Source organism: Bos grunniens, chromosome 8, assembly GCF_055505025.1.
Source record: "Bos grunniens cultivar Pamir isolate PY7600 chromosome 8, Bosgru_T2T1.0, whole genome shotgun sequence".
Taxonomy (NCBI): domain Eukaryota; kingdom Metazoa; phylum Chordata; class Mammalia; order Artiodactyla; family Bovidae; genus Bos; species Bos grunniens.
The window spans coordinates 97,396,112-97,410,123 of NC_141172.1; positions in this window are offsets into that span (position 1 = coordinate 97,396,112).

A 14,012-nucleotide genomic window follows, 5' to 3' on the forward strand; every position below is an offset into this window, starting at 1 on the left:
TAATATTATACAAACCCCATCAGTCATGTCCAACTCTTCGTGACCCCATGAACTATACAGTCCATGGAATTCTCCAGGCCAGAATACGGGAGTGGGTAGCCTTTCCCTTCTCCAGGGGATCTTCCCAACCCAGGGATTGAACCCATGTCTCCCACATTGCAGGTGGATACTTTACCAACTGAGCTATCAGGGAAGCCCTCTATTCAAAATAGAAAGTATCAAAGTACCTTGAAAAATGGCAACTGAGATGTTTTGAGATGTAAAGCTGGAGAACAGAAGAACTGGGGGGACCATAACACCTGCTTTCAGTGGGAGAGATAGTGCTGATTTTGTGGTGCCTGCAGAACATTCCAGTGCCGATGGTCATTAGGAAATTATAGATACAAACCTGGAACTCAAACACAAAATTATAGCTGAACATTTAGATTTAGTAGTTTGTAGTTCTGATGGTCATGTTGAAACAAGCAGGGGCTAAGCATCTAAAATGAAGCTATGATATGCAATATGTAAAATACAATACAATACATGCAAATATCTAAAATATACAATGCATAAATATTTCATAATGAAATATAATATATAAAAGATATACATAAGATACATGTATTTTATAGTATATATGTATACATACAAACTTACAATGCACATGTACTTAAGAGAAATTAAGCTTCACTGCTATAAGTCAATGAGATCTGCAGGTGTTTATTATTGCAGCTTAACTTAGCTTATATTATTTAATATACTATTTAAAAACCAATTTCAACTTAACTCTATATAAAATAAAGATGATAAAATATATTTCAGAAAGCTGTTGAAGTATAAGTTTGTTCATGACAATTACTTGGAAGAGAGTCTGGCACAGGGTGAGCGCTAAATAAATGTTACTTTCATTGTAACTGAACTATACGGAATTCCTGAGATTAATGCCCATTATTTCTCAGTACATGTTTTACAATTACCGCCTGATACATCAGAAACAGTCATTGGTAACAAGGAAGATTCCACTAATAGATTAACTTAGCAAGAGAGTCCTGAACCAGTTTTTGTAAGAGAACATCTCATCATCAAGAAGTAATTCGTAGAGAAAATGGGCATTACCATGACATCAGTGTGTGCTCAGTCATGTCAATTCTTTGAGACCCCCTGCACTATAGTTCATGGGGCATCTCTGTGCATGGGATCTTCCTGACAATATTACTGGAGTGTGTTGCCATTTCCTCCTCGAGGGGATCTTCCCACCCCAGAGAAGGAAGCCGAGTCTCCTGCATCTACTGCATTGGCGGGTGGATTCTTTTACCACTGAGTCACCTGGGAAGTTCCACCATGACTTTGGGGATGAAGAAACCTAAGCTTTAGAACCTTCCACTCCCTGAGCTTCAGTTTCCTCCTCTTTGACTGAGGGGTCTGAACCAGATGGTTTCCAATGCCTTGGCAACTTTCAAGTCCAGTGGTGTTCCAGTAGAATACATTTCAACATTACAAATGACACATTCAGAGAATGAAATAGTAGAAGGTGGCCCTGGGGTACATTTGTTTATTCCAGTTCAGCAGTGGTGGAAATTTGAATCCCAGGTGTCCAAGCAAAGTTCTGGAACCCAGAGAGTCTCTGCAGCGTACCCAGGAGATGTCCTTTCTTTCATGGGCTCCCCAGCCTTGCAGGGGATGGCAGGAAAAGAGCCAGGCCTTTGTATTCCAGCTCTGTCCACGTTTTGTGGCCAAGTCTTATGGGAATTCTGACTGATGTGTTTGACAAACATATTCTACTCGTTTGTGTCCCCCAAAGCACTGGCATGGGGGTAATAATCCAACACCTGCCACAGAGGGACAGATCAAACTAAAAAGGCCTCTGACATCCTCAGTTTTCATTGCTATGAGTTCATAGACTCTCAGAGTTCACACAATAGCTGAGCAGTGGGTTTTTAGCCACACTTCAACACAGAGAAATCTCCCTTAAAGAACCTTTATTTAAAAGACATAAAACACCTTCCGCTGCTAAGTTTGCAACAAAAAATGGCTTACAGTAACAATGCTGGTGGCAATGTAAATCGATAACCTTTTTGGAAAGGAATTTTATAATATCTACCAAGAATAGCAAATAGTTCATTTCATAAGACTGAGTGACTCAGTTCCAGGAAATTTACTTTACGGAACTAGTTCCCTAAAAGGGAAGGAGTGGAGAAAATTAAATAGAAAACTAGATTTATCATAGTGCCTTCCATACTAGTGAAAAATTAGAAACAATTTTAAAGTTCTCAAATTGGAAGCTGGTTAAATAAATTGTGACATAACCCCACAACTGAATTTGATGCAACCAATAAAATTGTAATTCAAAATTTTACATCTTCATGGGAAATGTCTATGACATAAAGCTAAAGAAACTCAGATATACCTTGACTCTGTATGAAAAAGAAACAATTACTGTGCTTGAGTTACTAAAGTGGCAAAATAACTAGTAATTTTTCCCTTTATTAAATGATTTATGATACATTTTCATTATTGAATATTCAAGACATAAATCCTAATAGGCAGAAAACATCTGAGAAGAGTCATCTTATTCAAGTCTTATAATCAGTTTATTATTCTTTCTATCTATTCAAAGATTGTACTTCTGTGCTTCCTCTAGAGAGGAAAAGATGTTAATATCGTATGTAACATTATAGTAACATTATAGTACCCACGTCCATCCCAGATGGTGCTAGTCGTAAAGCCACCTGCCTGTCAGTGCAGGAGATGTAAGAGACATATGTTCGATCCCTGGCTTGGGAAAAACCCCTGGAGGAAGAAATGGCAACCCACTCCAGGAATTTTGCCTAGAGAATCCCATGGAGAGAGGAGCTTGGCTGGCTACAGTCCATGGCGTCCCAAAGAGTTGGACATGACTGAAGTGACTTCAGTTCAGTTCAGTCCTCAGTCATGTCCAACCTCTTATGATCCCATGGACTGCAGTAAGCCAGGCTTCCCTGTCCATCACCAACTCCCCGAGTTTACTCAAACTCATGTCCATTGAGTCGGTGATGCCGTCCAACCATCTCATCCTCTGCCGTCCCCTTCGCCTCCCACCTTCAATCATTTCCAGCATGGAGTCTTTTCCAGTGAGTCAGTTTTTCACATCAAGTGGCCAAAGTATTAGAGTTTCAGCTTTAGCATAAGTCCTTCCAATGAATATTCAGGATTGATTTCCTCTAGGAAGGACTGGTTGGATCTCCTTGCTGTTCAAGGGACTCTCAAGAGTTTTCTCCAGCACCACAGTTCAAAAGCAGCAATTCTTTGGTGCTCAGCTTTCTTTATAGTCCAACTCTCAAATCCATACATGACTACAAGAAAAACCAAAGCCTTGACTGCTGCTGCTGCTGCTAAGTCACTTCAGTCGTGTCCAACTCTGTGCGACCCCATAGATGGAAGCCCAGCAGGCTCCCTCGTCCTCAGGATTCTCCAGGCAAGAACACTGGAGTGGGTTGCCATTTCCTTCTCCAATGCATGAAAGTGAAAAGTGAAAGTGAAGTCGCTCAGTGGTGTCCGACTCTTAGTGACCCCATGGACTGCAGCCTACCAGGCTCCTCCACCCATGGGATTTTCCAGGCAAGAGTACTGGAGTGAGGTGCCATTGCCTTCTCCGAAAGCCCTGACTAGACAGACCTTTGTTGGCAAAGTAATATCTCTGCTGTCTAATATGCTGTCTAGGTTGCTTGTAACTTTTCTTCCAAGGAGCAAACATCTTTAATGTCATGCCTGCAGTTACCATCTGCAGTAATTTTGGAGCCCCCCAAAATAAAATCTGTCACTGTTTTCATTGTTTCCCCACCTATTTGCCATGAAGTGATGGGACCGGATGCCATGATCTTCATTTTCTGAATGTTGAGTTTTAAGCCAACTTTCTCACTCTCCTTTTTCACTTTCATCCAGAGGCTCTGTAGTTCTTCTTTGCTTTCTGCCATAAGAGTGGTGTTATCTGCATATCTGAGGTTACTGATATTTCTCCCGGCAACCTTGATTCCAGCTTGTGCTTCATCAAGTCCAACATTTCTCATGATGTACTACGCATATAAGTTAAATAAGCAGGGTGACAATATACAGCCTTTCCCAATTTGGAACCAGTCTGTTGTTCCATGCACAGTTATAACTGTTGCCTCTTGACCTGAGTACAGATTTCTCAGGAGGCAGGTCAGGTGGCCTGACCCTGAATTTTCTTGAAGAATTTTCCACAGTTGGGTTGAGATCCACACAGTCAAAGGCTGTGGCATAATCAATAAAGCAGAAATAGATGTTTTTCTGGAACTCTCTTGCTTTTGTGATGATCCAACGGATGTTGGCAATTTGATCTCTGGTTCCTCTGCCTTTTCTAAATCCAGCTTGAACATCTGGAAGTTACTGAAGCCTGGCTTGGAGAACTTTGAGCATTACTTTGCTAGTGTGTGAGATGAGTGCAGTTGTGCGGTAGTTTGCACATTCTTTGACATTGCCTTTCTTTGGGATTGGAATGAAAGCTGACCTTTTCCACTCCTGTGGCCACTGCTGAGTTTTCCAAATTTGCTGGCATACTGAGTGCAGCACTTTCACAGCATCATCTTTCAGAATTTGAAATAGCTCAACTGAAATTCCATTACCTCCACTAGCTTTGTTCATAGTGATGCTTCCTAAGGCCCACTTGACTTCACATTCCAAGATGTCTGACTCTAGGTGAGTGATCACACCTTTATGATTATCTGGGTCACGAAGATCTTTTTTGTACAATTTTTCTGTGTATTCTTGCCACCTTTTCTTAATATCTTCTGCTTCTGTTAGGTCCATACCATTTCTGTCCTTTATTGAGCCCATCTTTGCATGAAATGTTCCCTTACTATCTCTAATTTTCTTGAAGAGATCTCTAATCTTTCCCATTCTATTGTTTTCCTTTATTTATTTGCACTGATCACTGAGGAAGGCTTTCTTATGTCTTTTTACTATTCTTTGGAACTCTGCATTCAAATGGGTATATCTTTCCTTTTCTCCTTTGCCTTTTGCTTTTCTTCTTTTCACACCTATTTGTAAGGCCTCTTCTGACAACCATTTTGCCTTTTTGCATTTCTTTTATTTCGATGGTCTTGATCACTGCCTCTTGTACAATGTCACAAACCTCCATCGATAGTTCTTCAGGCACTCTGTCTATCAGATTTAATCCCTTGAATCTTTCCGTCACTTCCACTGTATAATCATAAGGGATTTGATAAGGGATTTTATTTAGGTCATACCTGAATAGGAGAAGGTAATAGCACCCCACTCCAGTACTCTTGCCTGGAGAATCCCATGGACTGAGGAGCCTGGTGGGCTGCAGTCCATGGGGTCGCAACTCAGCGACTTCACTTTCCCTTTTCACTTTCATGCATTGGAGAAGGAAATGGCAACCCACTCCAGTGTTCTTGCCTGGAGAATCCCAGGGACAGGGGAGCCTGGTGGGCTGCCATCTCTAGGGTCGCACAGAGTTGGACACGACTGAAGTGACTTAGCATATAGTATAGACCTATGGGTCTTTGGCCGCCTCATGCGAAGGTTGACTCATTGGAAAAGACTCTGATGCTGGGAGGGATTGGGGGCAGGAGGAGAAGGGGATGACAGAGGATGAGATGGCTGGATGGCATCACTGACTTGATGGACATGAGTTTGAGTGAACTCCGGGAGTTGGTGATGGACAGGGAGGCCTGGCGTCCTGCAATTCATGGGGTTGCAAAGAGTCGGACATGGCTGAGCGACTGAACTGAACTGAATGGGTTTTTAAATGCATTTGGAATTTTTAATAAGAAATGCTTATTGATGTTTATGAATTTATTTGTACTTCCAGTTTAGCTGCAATTCAGCTTGGGCATTTTTTTTTTAACAAATAATAAAATTAGAGAACAAGCATCCCAAATATAGAATTTTGTAACAAATGTAACTCTAAATGTGAGGACAAAATCAAGAGGCAAAACCTACAAGTATTGTGCCTTCCTGTAGAGGTGACCCTACCCAGAGCAAGAATGTGGTTCCATCTCCCAAAAAGGCATTGGGTTTGCTTTCTGAACTATGCCCGTTTAAAAATTTCAAAATGATGGCAAGAAGTGACACTAAGACAGATTCTTAACTTTCTATTTACTATTACTTGATAAAGTCTTCCCATCACACTTTGACAATTTAAAGCCTTGCTCTGATTATTTTTATTTACAGAAGTTGGGTATTATTTTTTTAATCCAACACCAAGGCAAAATTGTCATGATTTATGAAATGTTTAACAACTTTTTTCTCTTTCAATGATAAAATCAATGCTTGTATTAAAAAAAAAAAAAAAAGCCTGGAAAAACATCCCACAGGCAGAAAGAACCATCAAATAAAGGCAAATTGTGTCACATTATTCTGGGCAGGCCATGAGTGTCCATCTGCTGTGAAGAAGGCGTCTTTGGCCCAAATTATTTTCACTGGCCAAGACATCCTACAAGAAAAAGCGCTGCTTTTCCAGGGAGTCTTATTCAGCCAGTGCTTGCCTCTTGCAATTCAAGACCCTCTTTCTCCTCTTTTCTGCCAATCCCCACTTCCTGAAACAAATCCTCAGTTTCAGTTTGCAGCTGAGATTCCCATTCTCCCTGCCAAGAAACCTGTGAGCGTGGCAATGCCTTTATCTTTGAAGGAATGTGCCTGTGCAGGAAGCCAACACCCATCAGAGTAACACTGACTCAGGTCCATTCAAATGCGCTAAAACTCAGAGGAGGCATGTCCTGAAAGGGCTTTCTGGGTTACATAGGCAAGGAGTTAAGACCTCAGTTCTGCCCTTTGCTCAATTTTAAAACCTTCACCAAAGTCATTTATGTTCTCTAAGCCTTAGTTTCTTCTTTTGTAAAATGGTAATCATAATTTCAACCCAGTTGCTATGATGATTGAACAAGGTAATATATGCAAAGCATCTGACTCAGTAGCTTGCAGTAAATACTATCTATTATTATTATCTCAGGTATTTTATTTAGTGGGCATAACTAGCACAATCTATCTGTTAGCATATGAGTCAACATATGTGTCCAAAAAAGGTAAGCTGTGTCATTGCTCCATTTTGATTTTTCTCTTTTTTTCTGTAGTAACTTCTGTTGGCCACTGCCTAACTCTTCATATAATGTATATATGTTGACAATTGCAAGGGCAAATAGGTAGAAAAGGGAAAGAAGAAATAATAAGAGAGAAGGTGTGGGCTAGGCAAGGTAGTTTGTAATCTGTCAATATAAGATGACATATAGCTTGATTTTTAATTTTAAAAAATGATCATAAAACTAAATATTACTTCTTGTGACTAGAAAAACTGTTTTTTTTGTTTGCTTGTTTGTTTTCTGGCACCTAATACTTTCAGATGTGCATTTAATTTTGGCACTTGAATGTTAATCTACTCAAGAGACAATTAACATTCCATTAGTTTTATATGTGAATGTGTTTAGGGCAGGCGAGTAGCCCTTCATTCAGTTCTCCTTCCATGGGTGGGTAGGAAGTGGGGAACATTTCCCATGGCATGTTTTCTTAATAGCAAATGAAGGGAAATGTCTACTCTCCCTTTGACAGTCAGAGGCACAGGCCTATATAACCTAGATTGAGCCAAAGACGCATTTTTACTAGGAAATTGAAATCAGAAGCAAGAGATGCTAAAAAGAAGTGATGGTGGAACTAATTATGGTGTCACACAGGTCCATGGCATTTAAGCTCAGTGTCTGGAACTGGCAGTGATGACCCAGAGTGCAGAACACTAACAGCAGTGGAAGCTGCCTCCGCTGCCGTCGAGTCCAGCAAGGGTGGTTTATGACCCTGGTCAGGTTGCTGTTGCAGCCTGGCTTCCAGACGCTCTTTGAATCTTGTCTGTTTGCCAAATCTACTTCTTCAAGCTTCCATGAATTACAGAAGTTCTCTTTTATTCCAAGAGAGTTGGATGCTGCTTGCAACCAAGGAGTCTGGCTGGCCACCAATTTTCTCCCTATGAACCATCACTGACACCTTTGTCTTCATTCTCTGTGGAACCTGCCCAACCCAGGTTCTTTTTATATTACCCTCAACCTGGTCTCAGACTATAGTCTCCATTGGCCTCTCCCCTTGAAAACTGCTGGCATTAAAGACTTCGCTTAGCAGGGGTGCTGAACGGGATGATTAATTTTATATGTTGATCTTTAACTGTGTTACTGCTTTTCCTAGACCTAATAGGCTGTTTGGCCCTGTGTCTTTTCACTCACATAGCTGTGTTTCGTCTGTGCCCATCTGTTTACAGTTCCTAATTTCTATTCATACATATCATGTTTGGTGTATATTAGGGTTTAACTGTATACCCTAGGGCTAAAGCCAAATATTTTTAGGGCATTTAATGTACAGCTTCGTTATACATTTGTAAACACAGTCCTCATATCTTTTGAGTTAGTTTTGCTTCATTTTTGTAGAATTCATCCATTGTGTAGTACCCACCAAGTATGGTCGCCTTGCCAGAAATGAGCTTAGGGCTTGTCCCAGTCAATAAACATACAAAGCCACATTTCAAGATGTCTGATTGACATGAAGATCCACGTGGGGCCTTTCATGAATGCAACAGGGTTTAATGTAGTGGGACATGACTCTTAAGGATATCTTCTGAATTTTCTCCTCTGTTCCATAGACTGAGGTCTACTATCCCATCATAAATACTAGGAAGTAGTTCCCCCATCCTTAACTCTCTACTTCCCACCCCCAACTGCAAGGCGTAGGAAAGACTTCTCTGAGAAGTCTCTCTTTTCTCATTTTGGGTGTGTGTGTGTGTGTGTGTGTGTGTGTGTTGCATAGGCTTCCAAATGGAAGTATATCAGGACTGGAGCCCAGAGGCAGCTCTGAAGACTCAAATCTTTCTGTTATCCTGAGGTCCAGGTGTGCTGTGGCCATGATTCCTTGAGGTTCAGTTGAGTCGCTCAGTCGTGTCTGACTCTTTGCGACTCCATGGACTGCAGCACGCCAGGCCTCCCTGGTCATTGGTCCATCACCAATGCCCAGAGTCTACCCAGTCTCACGTCCATTGAGTCAGTGATGCCATCCAACCATCTCATCCTCTGTCATCCCCTTCTCTGCCTGCCCTCAATCTTTCCCAGCATCAAGGTCTTTTCAAGTGAGTCAGCTCTTCGCATCAGGTGGCCAAAGTACTGGAGTTTCAGCTTCAACATCATTCCTTCCAGTGAACACCCAGGACTGATCTCCTTTAGGATGGACTGGTTGGATCTCCTTGCAGTACAAGGGACTCTCAAGAGTCTTCTCCAACACCACAGTTCAAAAGCATCAATTCTTTGGCAGTGAGCTTTCCTTATAGTCCAACTCTCACATCCATACGTGACTACTGGAAAAACTATAGCCTTGACTAGACAGACCTTTGTTGGCAAAGCAAAGTCTCTGCTTTTTAATATGCTGTCTAGGTTGGTCATAACTTTTCTTCCAATGAGTAAGTGTCTTTTAATTTCATGGCTACAGTCACCATATGCAGTGATTTTGGAGCCTTGAGGTTAAGCTGGCTGGTTAAATAAGCCCAATTATTGAGCTAAGGCAGCTCTTTCCAAAGTCAAGATTTAAGGACAAGGAGGAGGAAGCATACTCAAAACACATTCTCTGATCTAGCATCGCTAGCAATCGTTATTTTGATCACCTTCTTTCTGACTTCTCTATCCCTCAGTTGGTTTTAAACACAATGTGTGTGCATGTAGGTGCAGCCATGCCCTGTGAGGTTGGAAGAGGTATAGCGAAAGATGCAAGTAGCTTTTGTATATAAAATTCCAATGTGGGTATAACTGTGTAGATATCATCCTGAACTAAAAGAGTAAAAAAAAAAAAAAAAGTAAAGCTTATCTTTTTTTCTATCTCTCTTTCTGTCATCCCCCAAGTTTTATTTCATTTCCCCGAATAATCTGGGTTGCCAGATGACGTCTCTCAAATGATATGATATATCATTGATATATCAATGATATATCATTGATTTTCATTTATTTAGCACCTACCTGCACCAGGCACCGAGCTGGACACCAGGGCTGTCCCTCAGAATGCAAAGATGGATACAAGCAGCAAAGGATAGAGCTGTCAGGGAGGAATGGGCCACATGATGAAGGACCTTGAGGAAAATGCTAAGGAAGGTTGGCATGACCCAGAAGTTAGCTATTTGTTATCTCAGCCACCTACTTATCACAGCAAGTCTGTGACCCACAGGATGGCTCCAAGCTGACAGTCAGAGCCCTCGTACTCCACGGGCTTCACTTACAGCCAATCAGTGTGAGAGGCCAAGCAGAAGGGCTCTGCCCACCAACTCCAATTAGGACATTTACACTTTCACCTGATTCGTATACTGACATAGTGCATAAAGGGCCTCCCTGGTGGTTCAGACAGTAAAGACTCTGCCGGCAATGCAGGAGACCTGGGTTCAATCCCTGGTCAGAAAGATCCCCTGGAGAAGGGAATGGCTACCAGCTCCAGTATTCTTGCCTGGAGAATTCCATGGACAGAGGAACCTGGTGGGCTAAAGTCCACAGGGTTTCAAAGAAAATTTGGCATTTCAGCTAAAACAAGATTAAAAAAATCAAACTCTTATTTTTTAAGGATAAAATTACCAACTGGAGAAGGCAATGGCACCCCACTCCAGTACTCTTGCCTGGAAAATCCCATGGACAGAGGAGCCTGGAAGGCTGCAGTCCATGGGGTTGCTAAGAGTCAGGCACGACAGAGTGACTTCACTTTCACTTTTCACTTTCATACATTGGAGAAAGAAATGGCAACCCACTCCAGTGTTCTTGCCTGGAGAATCCCAGGGACGGGGGAGCCTGGTGGGCTGCCATCTATGGGGTCGCACAGAGTCGGACACGACTGAAGCGACTTAGCAGCAGCAGCAGCAGCAACATTCCTATTGAGGGCCCTTCTACAAGTAGGTAACACCAAAGCCTCAACTTATTTTATAAGTGAAAGTATGAATCTCAGTTTGCATCTCCAGGCATATAAGAAATAAAAAACTTTTATATTCTCTTTAAATCAAATTAAACATGACACTGAGCTGTCATTCTACCAGGGTGGCATGAATCCAGTTTCAGTTACAAGGGGTAGACCCTTCTTTTTGTAAAGCCACATCAAAATCTGGGAGACCTCCAAAGGAGGAGGGCACTCTGATTCCCAGTCCATCATGGTCATCATGAATCTTCACTGAGCCCGAAGCAGCCCCTTGAAAACCAGCTGTTTCCATGCCAGGTGGGACTCTGGCCCTCCAGCGTCCAGAACTCTGCCTTCTATGCACACCAAGAAGCCAGCCACGCTCAGGTTTGCTCATTGTCCTAGAGAATAAAACAGGATGGAGCGGGAGCTGAGCTCATCACTGGACATACAGCCCTTCTCCATCTCTAAGATGCTCTACTCTCTCTGCTTACATTTTCCATCACTTTTCTCTATAAAGGACACATGACGCTTTCAAGTCAAGGCTTCAGTGAACAGCTATAGTCTACCTTGTACAATTTCATGAACTGTGAAATTAATTATATCCTGCTACCTGATTAAAACAGAGGTTGAAGAAGACACAAAGAGCCTCACTCATATGTTGACAGTTCAATAATACAAAATGCAGGGTTTTGTTCTTAAGTCACCATATAAAGTGTCTTTCTAATTACTGACTCTTCTCCCTGGAAAATATTCTGATTAGCTGAAGAGGAAATTCCATCACTCAGCATTGAGTCACTCTAGGCACTTGTGACTTTTCCTTTTCTGTTTCAACCAGGGACAAAAGTCATCAGCCCAAGGTTGGTCGTCACAGAAGTTCCCAACAGAGGGCAAAGTGTAGCTTTGAGGCCCAACTTGACAGCTGGGGAAGAGGTTTCTGTCTCCTTCTGATCCGGAGTTCTGGCGGGAACTCCGTGAGGCCAGGTGACTCTGACTTTCCACAGTCTTGGTGGGAACTCAGGCAGCTCATCCACTGATTTCTTCTTGACTCTCATGGGGAGGTTGGAGCTCTCAGCTGTGAGAAAAAGCGAACTGGGAACATCCCATCTATAAAAATGTAATAACAAGAACTATTCAGAAGCCTCATTAAGAGCCAATTGAAACACCGATGCAATACCAGCTGGACAGACAGGAGGAAACCAGGAACAAGAAAGAGTCCAAGTGACAACTCCAGGCAGAATGAGAACCCTCAGTACGCTCATCTATCTCCTTTCTGTGCAGCGGTGTGAACTGGAAGTGAATGCTGCGGTAACTGGATCCTGGCAGTGGTGGGGGGCTGAGGGGAAGACCCAACCCCCCGAGACAGGTACAGCCTGGCTTCAGCCAGGGCCTGAGTGTCACAGGCTGTGTCCTCTTGGATTGGTCCACTGTGAACACTGTGGGCCCCTTGCACTATCCCTCACCCCACCTAATAAAGGTGGGATAAGTCACCCTATTGGCAGGCCACAGTCACTGATCTCAGATAATGTAGACAGTTCTCTCAAATATCTCAAAATTGTTGAATTGTCTCTTTCTTCTTCCACTCTACATGGACCAATGGGAAGGGGGTGCATGGCCAGATAAGTGTCCTCCCCTCCTCAAAGATGCAGGTGCAGAGAGACACAGGCCAGCAGAGCGGAGGGTGAATCACCAGCGGTTCCCAGCAAATCCCAGGGACTGGTAGGCATGCCGAGATCATCAGTAAATGGGAGCCGTAATATTGTCACTTGACACATGCCTCTGCTAGTCATTTTCAAAGGGAGGCTCCAAAGGCAACGTGAGTATGAAGAACACATGGGTTCCAAGGAAACATAGGAAATTCACACATATTACCGTCTTCCATATGCTAGGATCTTTGTCTGCATTGCCTCATTTGAACCTTAAGACATCTCTGAAAAGTTAGCATTATCTGCATTTTTACAAAGGAGGAGGTGAGTGATTTAGCCAGTGTTGCCCTTTGGTAAATGTAGAGCTGAGAGCTGATGCCTGGTACTTCTGACTCCCAATAAGTACTATGTCTAGTACCTCCTCTCTAGGAGGGTGCTGAACCATCATTTGATATCTATATTCAGGCACTGGTGAGAAGAAATCAGTCCTATTGATTTAGTCACCCTTTATAGAAATATTCTAATTACAGCCAAGATCCTGGAAATGCACAGACCAAGCTATTCATCATCAAATCAAAACAGGGGTCTATTATGTCTTTCCCAAAGAAGATAAGAATGTGATTATATGGCAGGCCTATTTATTCCTCAAATCCCATTTTGAGAGTTGTCTTTGAAATTGGTACAGAGTACTTTTAGAGGAAAAACAAACAAACAAACAAACCTAATTGCTTCAGCCTTGGTCTTAATTTGACAAGACACAGACAGGCGGCAAGGCAGGTTTGGGTGGTCAGCCTCCCCACTGGTGGGATATAGGCCAAGGAGCCCATCCATGACATGATAAGAGGATGGTAATTCACGATGTCATTGTTTTATTTTAACCTCTAGAATCACAGGAACATGAGTTCAGAAAAGTAGAGACTGGATGATCATCAGAGAGAGTTCTTCTCTGGAGAACTGCATGGAACTCTCTGGCTTACAAAAAATTATAGGCAGCCAGAGAATCCCGGAGAAAAGTGTCAGCATTTTCTCTAGGAGCTCAGAGTACTCAAATTTTCATGGCACATCAAACCAGATTTCTGGTAGGAACTGGAAGAGCCTTGGTGAGGTGGGTTCATTTCATTCATTCATATACTCACTCATTCATTTTTTCTATACTTCTACAGCACTCGTTTATTGCAATGGAAAATAAAGATGAGCAACATATATTCTTTACCCGGAATGTCTGGTACATAATAGGTTCAAAATAAATATTTACTGAATAAAAGAATGCTCTTGAAAGACACATTTAAAAGAGAATATAAATATGTATATACTATTTTATTGCTATCAAAGTGTGTTGGTCTTTCAGTCGTGTCAGACTCTGTGCGACCCCATGGACTGTAGCCCACCAGGCTCCTCTGTCCATGGGATTCTCCAGGCAAGAATACTGGAGCAGATTGTCATTCCCTTCTGTAGAGGAGCTTTCCAATCAGGGAT